This window comes from Lygodium microphyllum, chromosome 5 (assembly GCF_053477565.2).
Source record: "Lygodium microphyllum isolate KBCC chromosome 5, Lygodium_microphyllum_v1.1.10, whole genome shotgun sequence".
Classification (NCBI taxonomy): Eukaryota; Viridiplantae; Streptophyta; class Polypodiopsida; order Schizaeales; family Lygodiaceae; genus Lygodium; species Lygodium microphyllum.
Window position 1 is genome coordinate 78,119,944 of NC_141139.1, and position 12,624 is coordinate 78,132,567.

Genomic DNA, 12,624 nt, shown 5'->3' on the forward strand with positions numbered 1-12,624 from the left:
CTTCTTAAAGTTGTGAGACTTCTATGATTTAGATGAACATACAAGATGTACTATGGTAGTGATGTGTGTGAATAGACTCAAGACCATCAAGCTTTTCTCCCTCCTTAAGATGTCTTATCCCTCGGGTAAAAAATCCACACTTTACCCTAGCCTAGTTAAGGGTTTTATACTAACCTTTTGCATCCACCTCTCTTTTAAAATGTTAAATAGTAGAATGTGAGCTTCTTATTGCTCATCCATCCTTGCTCATCACATTTTGCTTGTTCTCTTGCCATTGTTTTCAACAATTGGTATCATAGCCTTTGTTCTATCCCTCTCTACAAGCTTCTCGTCCATGAGTATCGAACTCTTTAGATTGTTGTGTCTTTTGAAGTGGACTTACATCTTGACAATTTGTGTAGTATTTTGTATCTTGTTTCACATAAACATAGTTTTTTGGCTTTACAAGTAGTTTTCAACATCTCTTACAACCCTTGCAAGGACTGTATTTGTGATTCTTCGGTCATTTTGCTACATTCTACTTATCACATTTTACACAAGTTTTGACTATAACTTCTAGCTTTAGAAGACTCGTTCTTCTTGCTCTCGTTAATATCGCTTTCACACTCTATAATTTTTAAAAATTTTACATTTTTAGATGTGAATAATGGCATCTCAATGAGTCAAAAATAATTATTTATGAACTTGCATGGACTTCCATGGTTGATACTATTTTCTTACCATATATCTTGGTATATTCTTTCATAAACTAACGTATGTGATAATGGTATCCTTATTTGCCCTCGTAGAAACTTAATTGGATGATTGCAAAAGTTGCTTTGTGATTGTATCTCAGCGCGACTACTAGCTAATAAGGCACATGCACATACACCGGTGTAAAGTCTGTAGAGTTAGACTGCAAGTTTTTATGAAAGTCCAGGGGCTAGCTATAATCATGCTTGACCCCTTCAGTCCTCACCTAGTGAATAAATGAAAATGTGTAGAGATTTAGAGTGACACTTAACCATTTGTAAAAATTGAGGGAATGTAGAACATGAATTAATCTTGATAAGTTCCGATATTATGGTCTATGCCAATCTTATGCATGACTAGTGGTCATAGGCTACAGTTGTACCATTGATTAGCAAGTTATATGTATATGACTAGATAATGATGTTGGATGATGAGAAGACCTATTTTCTTGTGTGCCATGACCCACTATATGCTATCTATGAAGATACTGTGATAGGCAGGCATACCCAAGGATGCTTTTTAAATCAATATTCCTAAATTTGTACACCGTATTGACATCAATCATCTATTCTTTAATGGAAATTTATTCTTATTTTTCATTTTTTAAAAAATTATGCTACACGATTCAAATTTAAATGAGGGGATATTTAACTGAACTACAGACACTTGGTCTCTGTACTAGCCCTTGGTCGATTTAGCACTATATAGGTTAACTAGAAAACTCAAGTAAGATTAAGCCAGATTCGTTATCCTTACATATTCTACCCTACATTATAGTTTTACATTAACCAAGAAATTTCTATACTAGCTATGGACCCTTTGTATCGAAGCATTATGTATGGGTTGATCCCATTGATCCTCTGGGTCTTTCTTATTGGGAGGGTTGTGATAAATTATGTTCCCTTCTCTTGTAGAACCTTTCTCTTGCCTTACGTGACACCTGTTATAGCAGGACTTATTGATGACATATGAAACTCATACGTGAGAATCGGAAATGTTATGTACTTCAATGACCGATACCTGGACTTATTGAAGACATAATTCCGCATGTTGTAAAATTTGGAGAAAAAGAGGATAAATCTAGAATAGTGCAGTTGTTTGAAGGTATCATTCATGAAGACTATTCGTCACAAATTTGGGAGTATGATGTTGTTTTGATGTTCTATGGATGAGATCTAAAGATTTTCAGGCAATTATGGCAGGAAAAAGGATCAAGTATTAATGTGTAGTGTGCCTTATAGCGCATAAAAATGGGCAAGTATTAATGAAGAAGATGGTAGGGAGACGAGGGTTTGGATAAACAAACATTTGAGTTCTATCGAGGTAGGATTTGTCCTAAAGCGCCTCTCATGCAAAAGTAGGTCATGCATCGAGGAAATTTCAACAGGCTAGTGGCCGTGATCGTGTCAGCGCTCCAACTTGTTCTTGCATCCCTTGGTGGTTGCCTTGGCCCAATTAGACTTGCTGCTGCTGCTGCTGCTCGAGTATAGGAATTGGGTGCATCGGCAGCAAGTTGAATCATTGTTCCCTTTTGCAGTGGGATTAGCGGGAAAGAGTTTCAATAGGAGTCTCTATCTATTCGAGAATCCTCCAATCATTAGGGTTCCATTCTCATCAAAATAGGGGAGAATCTTCTATTTTGCAAATCTATTCAGAAACAAAGAATGAGCCCACAACCTATGTGCTCACTCCTAACGAACATCTCATAGCATTCGCTTCCGAGAGATTAAGCCAGCATTTGAAACCATTCATAACGAGCCACCGTCCGCCGCAGAGAACGCGTGCTTTCATTTCCGAGATGAAGTGAACATGCAATACTTTGCCGAGCAAATGCGCCACACGAGAAAACACAAGAGAGAGAGAGAGAGAGAGAGAGAGCCCTTTCCGGGGGAGGCAGCTCCCGTCTCACAGATACATGCCTTGGAGAGTTGTGTGATGGCGATGGACTCTTTGAGGGGGTGAACGCCAGGCCGTGCCGGTTGCCCGCTTGCATCGCGCAGTCAGGATGGCCGAGCGGTCTAAGGCGCCAGTTTCAGGTACTGGTCCGAAAGGGCGTGGGTTCAAATCCCACTCCTGACAAGCCCGACCTTAGCTCAGTTGGTAGAGCGGAGGACTGTAGTGGTCGAACATTGTAATCCTTAGGTCGCTGGTTCGAATCCGGCAGGTCGGATTGTGCTGCACACCCTTTTCCCCCGGGGCCCTCTCATCACCGTGAAAAACAGTTCAGACAATCCTTCGGAAAACGGTTTTATGTGAAACAACTTGCCATACCCTTGACAATAAATAATCGGTGCCAAGTAAGTTATTAGCAAATTAGTGAGCTCCTGCCAAGTCCTGTTTTAGCCACTTATGCGGCTTTGAGCCGGTTCTGTGGCTCCCACATGGACACATAGGTGCACGTGCACATGGAAGCACGAGAGTGCACAAAAGCCTCACTCGCACATGTACACACGGTCCGATTCTCACTGGTCTCACACACTCGCCCTTATTACTATCACATAGACGTAGGTGCGCCCACCGAGGGAGTAGACAGCCTCGCAACATGCTTCTAGGACATAGCCCAACATGCTTCTAGGACATAGCCCAACTTGCCATACCCTTGACAATAAATAATCGGTGCCAAGTAAGTTATTAGCAAATTAGTGAGCTCCTGCCAAGTCCTGTTTTAGCCACTTATGCGGCTTTGAGCCGGTTCTGTGGCTCCCACATGGACACATAGGTGCACGTGCACATGGAAGCACGAGAGTGCACAAAAGCCTCACTCGCACATGTACACACGGTCCGATTCTCACTGGTCTCACACACTCGCCCTTATTACTATCACATAGACGTAGGTGCGCCCACCGAGGGAGTAGACAGCCTCGCAACATGCTTCTAGGACATAGCCCAACTTCTGTAGGCCATTATGGCCCTACGACTACTTAAGGTCTTCACAAGTGCGCCCACACCTAGGTGCACAACATCCTTCTTTCGTCTCACACGCTTAAGGCAAACACCGTCCCATAGGATAGGGTCGTCATAAGGTCATAAAGTAATGTACGGTGCAACGCGCATTAATACTGGCCTTTAGGCATTTCCCTACACATACACGGTCACTCCTCGTGTTAAGTGCATAGAATAGGAAAACGCGCTCCCCCCCAGACACACGTACCAACCCCTTCGCACCCCATTTCCACTCAGGCAGCACAAGTGCACCTTAGGGCGAGCACATCCTTGCTCACACTTAGCACACATAACCACGTACTGCATCCTTAGCTCAACAAGCACACTTAGAGTCACATCAACTCACGGGCTAGGTTAAAACTCCCTTCCCTTAGTCACTCTTTTGAATCTAGGACCCTAGCTGTACTCACTGTCTCACAACACTAGTAAAACCGTTCACTTTGACCCAGGGCACATTTTGCTGCACACCTCCCAGTCCTAACCTAGCGTGCGCTTAGACACTTAATTGGTACACCCTTAGATTATATGTATCCTACTTCGTAGGCACATTCCTTAAACGCAACCTAGAGCTCAATTAGGCCCTCACAAGCCTCGCACAATAGGAACACACCATCTTCATCTCCTAGGTTAGATTCTACTCTGCCTACGCCACACTGACACCGTAGACTTAGGCACTCAACAATAGGTCCAACTATACCAAACTTGGATTTCTTGCATCCCACTTGGGCAAGCCTCTTGCACATTTCTGTGTACATGCACACTCACTTAGGGCGCTTCACTCTTAGACAACCTACATTCCACTATAGATACGGATAGTTCGCACCTTCGGAATCCCTAGGTCACATAGAGCTTTCATACGTAGGATCTTAGGAGCACTTTTAGTTCCATTTGTTCTTGTAGACATGCCTAGGATTCGTGCACTGCATTTAGGGTCATTGAATCTTTAGAAACACCTATTGGACCAAATCCTATCTTAAGTCCACTACATTTTCTCAAAGCACATTAGGATTAGATGCTAGATTCTCACCTCACCTAGCAATTTAAGGTTTTTTTGGTCACTTTGGATCACATCTCCATTTACATATACACATACTAGCCACCACTGTGCAAGGCTGGAGACTACTACATCAATTTTATGATACCCTCAAGTGTGCATAAGACCAAGGATCAAACTCAAAGATGAAAAATTATGCCAACTACTACAAGCAAGCATAACCGTGAACCATAAGTGCCCAAAGATTAATGTAGTTGGGCCAATACCCCCTATCAAAGATTAATGTAGTTGAGCCAATATCCCCTATCAAAGCCAACTTGCTAGGATCTTAGCATAATTTGAACCAAACTAAAGAGAGCCCACACACTTCATTGACTAAGAAATATTTAGTAACCTTGAGAGAACATCCATCATCAACACAATTGCTTGCATATTAACACAATCAAATTAGAAAACCAATTACTAAGACCTAGAAAATAGAGTGCCATAAGTTGTCAAGCACAAGTACCTTTAATCTCACAAAAATCGGCTAGATTAAGGAAGCCCAAGGGGTCCACAAATATCAAAATCAAGAACTAAAAACAATTCGAGGATAAGACATCCAGAAGGGAGTTTTTCTTAGAGGCCTACAATCATAAGTTTATGGAGTTGAGGAGATCACTCAACTTGCAAGTTTATAGTAGCGTGCGTAGCCAATAATGCCAGAATCCCAAAGCATTGGTTGGTGATATTCCTCGTCACTTTTAAAGATAGGACGTTTCAATGGTATGACAAACAAGCAACAGAAACTTTTGACACATGGGATGACCTAAACGTGGCATTTCTCACCAAATTTAGGCGTGAAGGTTTTGAAGAGAGGATGTGAGAGGACTTCATGAACTTAAATCTTAAGTCAGTCCTCTAGAGACCGAGTGGAAGCATATATCTCCAGAATAGAATCTATAATACTAAAGAGATGGACCAACCATAACTTGGATAAAGACATCCAAAAGGTGTCAAGAATCGCGTGTGGTGGGGGGACTTGCTCAAGATGCTGCGCCGAACACACACAGAATGCACAAGGAGAAGCTCACTCAAGAGACAAGAAGAGAGATGGAGGCCAAAACATTTTCTTACTGGTTTCTTCTTCTTCTTCCACACACTTTACAATGTGCACAAGGTATAGATAAGATACAACATAAAGGAAAGTGGTCTACTAAGTCAAACAATGCATAACCGACTACACTAGTCGACTGGCGCTATAACTATGCCAGTTGTAAATAGGTGTAACAACCTGAATATAATAAGTAATGAGTCAATGGCCATGTGAGAGTCATAATGACCACCGACGTGCTAAGTGTAGACATGTGGATCCATCTAACCAGGCAGTCCATCGTCAATGTCCGCATGAGTTGAGCTTGTAATCTCAACTCTCCCCCTCAAGCTCAACTGCATCTCTGCAACTCCAAGTAAGCTTCGAAACTTTTGAAGCTTCTCTGTACCCAATGCCTTCGTGAAGATGTCAGCTATCTGATCCTGTGTGCTGACATACACCAAGTCAATCTCACCTGCTAGTACCTTCTCTCTCACAAAGTGGTAGTGTACCTCAATATGTTTTGTTCTGGCATGGAACACTGTGTTCTTAGCCAACTGTATACTGCTCATGTTGTCACAATAAATGACAAATGGACCTTCCACCTGCACATCTAAATCATCCAATAAATTTTGTAGCCATACTACCTCACATGCTGCTGCAGCATCACCTCTATACTTAGCCTCTGTACTCGACAAAGCAACTGTAGGTTGCTTTTTGCTGCTCCAAGTAACTGTTGCACTACCAAGAGAGAACATGTATCCGCTAGTAGATCTTCTATCAGACATACTACCAGCCCAATCTGCATCTGTGTATCCAAACACTTGTACATCTGTACCTGCCTCATAGAAAAGTCCATAATGTAATTTGGACTTCACATATCTCAATATGCGTCTGACTACATCCAAATGTGGCTTTCTAGGTACTTGCATAAACTGACTCACAAGACCAACAACGTAGCTCAAGTCTGGCCTTGTAATGGTCATGTAGATCAAACTCCCCACTATCCTCCTGAACATAGTAGGGTCTTCTATCTCATCCCCAACATCAGCACTCAACTTTACATTCTACTCCAACGGGACTGAAAGTGGTTTGCATGCTGTCATACCATACTTGGACAACGTATCCAAGCCATACTGTCTTTGGGAGAGCTATATATCATCATCACATCTGATCACCTCAATGCCAAGCAAGTACCTTAGCTCACCTAAATCCTTCATCTCAAACTTCTTCTTCAAAAAGTCCTTGACTTCAGCAATCCCACTATCACTATCACCTGTAATAATCAAGTCATCCACATAGATGACTATGATGACCAAACCTGCATCTCCCTTTCTCACATAAAGTGAGTGATCAGCATCAGAAATATAAAAGCCAATATTGACAAGATACTCTCTGATCTTGTCAGACCATTCTCTAGGTGCTTGCTTGAGCCCATAGAGCGCATTCTTCAACCTGCACACATACGTAGGATGCTCTAAATCTTCATAACCTGCTGGTTGATCCATATACACTTCTTCCTGCAAATCACCATGCAAGAAGGCATTCTTCACATCCATTTGCTGCAACCTCCAATCTTTGGCTGCTTCCAAAGAAATCACATATTTGATAGTTGCCATCCTAGCAACTAGACTGAAGGTTTCTTCATGATCTATGCCATATGTCTGGGCATAGCCTTTTGCAACCAGCCTAGCTTTGTATCTACTAATAGAACCATTTGCATTGTGCTTAATCTTATAAACCCACTTACATCCAATAGCTTTCTTGCCCTTCAGCAATGATACTAGATCCCAAGTCTTATTGGCATCTAATGCAGCCATCTCCTCATCCATTGTTGCATCCCAATGAGTATGACCAAAAACATTCTCAAAACAAGTGGGCTCAACATCCTCAACTAGTTTCACCATATAAGCATAATGGTGAGCTGCATAACCTTCAAAACCAAATCTTTTAACAAGGTATCTGACCCTACTAGATCTGCGTACCACCGGATCACTCAATGGAGCCTTTACATTATTATGAGCTCTCTGTAAACCTAGTGTCCTGAGAGAAGGAATACCAAGCTCATCATCCAAGCTCTCTGAGCCACTGGAGTCTCCATCAAGAACTGCATCAATGCCATCTAACACTTTATTATTTCCTTTGTCTTTACCTGTAGTGCTACTAGATGCACCTGAAGATGTAGAGCTACTCCTCAGTCTCCCAGACCATGGATTACCAAATGATGTCTCTGGTCCACTAAGAGTCCGTGATTCTTGCTTTTCATCCTACACATGAGTGTCATGATCATCATCAATATCCAATGCATCACCACTAGATGCATACAACCTGCTCATTTCATCAAAGATGACATCCCTACTCACTCTGAACTTACATGTGACATGGTTATAACAACGATACCCTTTCTGCTCTAAAGAGTATCCAATAAAGACACATTTTTCTACCTTTGGATCAAGCTTCTTCCGTGGCTCGTCTGGCGCATGAACATATGCAACACAGCCAAATACCTTCAAGTGCGATACATCAGCCTTCTTGCCAGTAAAGCATTCTTCAGGAGTCATCCCATGAACTGCAGCTGTGGGAGCTCTGTTCATAATATAAACAACAGTATGAACAGCCTCATACCAAAAATGCTTAGGCATATTCTTTTCAGCCATCAAGGCGCGTGCAACTTATGCCTGTTTTTCCTTTCTGCAACCCGATTTTGCTATGGGGTATACCTGCATGTGAACTGTCTCTTTATCCCATGAGACCTCAGAAAATCACTAAACTCATTCGAGAGGTACTCTCCCCCTCCATCTGACCTCAAGCACTTTACTTTCAAGCATGTTCCTCTTTCAACTACAGCCTTGAAAGTTCTAAAGTGCTCAAACGCTTCACTCTTTTCCTTCGTAAAATATACCCACAGCTTTCTAGAACAATCATCAATGAATGTGACAAAGTATGAACTGCCTCCAAGAGATACATTTTGTGTAGACCCCCAAATATCTGTATGCACAACATCAAGGATGTTTCTGCTTACATCTCTGTCATGTGAAAAGGGTTGTCTTGCCTACTTACCAAACTAACATGCTTCGCATACCTTATGAAATGCTGCAACTCTAAATGTAGGCAAACCTGTAACCAACCCTTTGGACTGCATTAATTTCAGCCTTTGTACATTTGCATGTCCAATGCGTTTGTGCCAAATTTTAATATCTGCAAAAACACCTTTTTCTTTAGCATACATAGCAGCATTCATAGTAGGAATTCTATCATCCAGAGTAAACATACATCCAACTCTACTTCCCTTTGCAACCAACCTGCACTTGTCATTGAAGTCTTCTACAAAGCAGCCCTTTGCATTAAATCTGACTTGCAGGCCTTGTTCTACCATCTGACCGACTGACACCAAGTTCTTTATAATAGATGGCACATGTAATACATCTGAAAGACTCTTTGTCTTACCATCATGCAAGGATAAGGGAACTTTTTCAATATGTGAAATTGGGTGGCATGAATCATCATCCGTCTGCACATAACTTGTATTTTACAAATCCTGCATCTCTCCAAACCATTCTGCATGGCTGGTCATATGATTGGATGCACCTAAATCAACATACCAAATATCATCATGTGTTCCCTTTCCTGTGACAACATTCAGCATATGCTGCATAACAAACAGACGTTCATTTTTGTCTTCATTCTGTCGTGAAGACGATGCATAGTTTCCTTGCTGCAACTTACCACTGCGAATATCATCTTTCTTAGCATAACATTGGGCTGCAATATGACCTGTTTTGCTACAGTAGTGACACACAATACTAGAGTTGTTAAAACCTGTGTTCTGACATCCACCTCTTCCTCTAAAGCTCCCCCTGCCTCTAAAGTTACCATGACCTCCTGAAACCTGCATATCGCCAAATTACTGATTCAATCTATTTTGTTGGTTGTCACTACCACGTCCTGTACCACGGCCTCTTGAAGAGAACCTGCCATGTCCCCTTCCTAAACTGGAGTAGAAAGCTTGGACCTGTTCACCACTTTTTTCAGATGTCTCACTCTACATGTTGATCTCTTCAGTGATCATAAGGGAGACCAACTCATCGAAATCTGGAAATGGCTTTCTAACATATATGGAAGTTACAAAAGACTTCCAAGCCTTTTCATTGTTAAGTCCACCCAAGATAGACGACATCAACTCATCATCATCGGGCATTGCATCAATCGCTGCCAAGGCATCTGCAATGCTCCTTACCTTCAGTGCATACTCATTGATAGACATCTTCCCTTTCTTCAATGTATTCAACTCTTGCTTGAGTTGAATCTTTCGTGCCTTTGTATTTACGGAAAACATACTTTCTAGTATGGTCCAAGTTGCATATGAATTCTTTGCATTTCTAATATGTCCCAGCATATTATTGTCAATTACTGCAGACAGCCAATGCATGACCTTTTTGTCTTTTGCATTCCATTCCTTCCGTGCCTTTGTCTTTTTTGCAGTTGGAGGATCACTCACCTCTGGCTCCTTTTCTTCACCTGAAACAAACTTGTAGAGACCTTTTCTAAGAAGGAAGTTTGTGACATGGAACTTCCATGAAGGGTAGTTGTTCTTGTCGAGCTTCTCAATGATGGGGTTTCCACTGTTCTCTGCCATTATCACAAAACTGATACCAAACAGCAAGCAAATCTTCTGCAATCTTTCACAACACGTGCACAACACTACACCAAGCAACCTTTTTCACTGATTGCTCAATAGCACATGTAATCTACAACCTGTTTGCAGATAAACCTTATGTTTGCTTCTTGCAAACACCTCAAAAATTACAGATTCGCAATTTGTAACATGCGCACCCACTTTCGGTCAATACAGTCGAATCACAGTGTACCCTGAAACTGCTGTCCGCAACCTTGCTACTCTAAAACGGGGCCTGAAATGACCTCAGATGGCCAAAATCTGCAGAATACACAGCGCTCTTTGCACACACCAAATCTCACTGCAATCTGATATTTTTTTCTCTGCCCTGCTTCTGGTGCCTCCACAGGCACTGTCCAAGAGAAAGAGTGGAAGAATGGAAGAGCTTCTTATCCATGGCTTGCTTACTCGAACCTTGCTTCTTCTTCTTCACTTCAACCTTCGAAATCAGCCTCTCTCAGTGGCGCGACTTTGATACCATGCCAAGAATCACGTGGTGGGGGGACTTGCTCAAGATGCTATGCCGAACACACACAGAATGCACAAGGAGAAGCTCACTCAAGAGACAAGAAGAGAGATGGAGGCCAAAACGTTTTCTTGCTGGTTTCTTCTTCTTCTTCTTCTTCCACACACTTTACAATGTACACAAGGTATAGATAAGATACAACATAAAGGAAAGTGGCCTACTAAGTCAAACAATGCATAACCGAATACACTAGTCGACTGGCGCTATAACTATGCCAGCTGTAAATAGGTGTAACAACCTGAATATAATAAGTAATGAGTCAATGGCCATGTGAGAGTCATAATGACCACCAACGTGCTAAGTGTAAACGTGTGGACCCATCTAACCAGGCGGTCCATCATCAATGTCCGCATGTGTTGAGCTTGTCATCTCAACAAAAGGGAGTTTTTCTTAGAGGCCTACAACTAGAAGCTCATAAGTTTGTGGAGGTCAAGGGATCACTCAACTTGCAAGTTGTAATGAAAGATACAAGACTGTATGATGAAGTTGAAGCAAGGTTAATGCTGAACCGAATCCACACTGGCCATAGACAACAATGCCTCAAATGATGGTTCAACCATAACAACAGTGGCATCAAGCAATTCACCCAATGGCAACTCAAAAACAACAATGAAAACCTACTAATTGAACTAACAACCAATAGTTCCAATAGGAGCTTTGAATTAGAATTAGAACAGAGGACTATCTAGACCAACCCAACCAATCTATGTAGTGATTATAGAGACTTTCCAAAATCCTAATGTGAGTACTCCAAACGAAGACAATTTGAAGGACTATTTGTCCAATTTAGTTGCAAGTATCATGAAAATAGTTGATGGATGTGATTACAGAACAACTGCAAATACTAAAACTAAATACCGCCACCAGCATATCAAATACTACAAGAGGTGAAAGAGATGTGATGTGATTGAACACATAGTACACAATCTATGCTATTGAAACCCTCTAAAGTTGGTATTATCAAGACAATGGAACTATGGCGATCCTTAGAAGAATGAATTTTAATACCTTCAAAACTGAATATCTTTTCCTGTGCAGTGGAATGAAAGTCAAATTTAGAGACTGTGAGAAGAAAGAAGTAGAAGAAATGTTGGCAAGAGATTCCTCTAGAGATTGAAGCCCTTCTAATTTCCTATGAGAAGAAAGAAGCAGAAGAAATGTTGGCAAGAAATTCCTCTAGAGATTGAAGCCCTTCTAATTCCCTTCTGTTGAGTATAGACAAACTGGGTGGAACTAACTCCCTAATGAATGATGTGATCAAGATGCAAGCAGTAGAATGAATAGAGATGTACGTGAGACTTTCCAAAATCCTACTACGAGTACTCCAAGAGGAGAAAATTTGAAGGACTATTTTTCCAATTCAATTGCAAGAATCAAGAAAGAGCTGATATATGCGATTATAGAATAGCTACATACATTGAAGGTGAATACCACTAGTATACCCAATACTATAGGAGGTGGAAGAGATGTGATGCAATCGAACACATGGTGTGAAAAGTGTCATTCGACAAGACATTTAGCCATTGAATGTACCTGAAAATCAACTATCCTCGGAGCTTTCTATTTGTATTGTTTAAGAAAGAACCACACAAATAATATCTTCTCTTTAAAGGAGATGCATGAAAGAAGGAAAAAATATGAGGAAGCAAGATTCAACTTGTTGGGAACCAAGATGACAACCC

At 41.4% G+C, this 12,624-nt stretch overlaps 2 non-coding genes across 2 annotated transcripts; both read left to right on the plus strand.

The window, feature by feature from the left end:
• The first annotated feature begins 2,731 nt into the window (after positions 1 to 2,731).
• Positions 2,732 to 2,811, plus strand: TRNAL-CAG (transfer RNA leucine (anticodon CAG)). Its single transcript has one exon. It is a non-coding gene; the product is annotated as a tRNA-Leu (tRNA).
• Positions 2,812 to 2,814: 3 nt separating this feature from the next.
• On the plus strand, positions 2,815 to 2,902 carry TRNAY-GUA (transfer RNA tyrosine (anticodon GUA)). The gene is given in 2 exon segments: positions 2,815 to 2,851; positions 2,867 to 2,902. It is a non-coding gene; the product is annotated as a tRNA-Tyr (tRNA).
• The last annotated feature ends 9,722 nt before the right edge of the window (positions 2,903 to 12,624 follow it).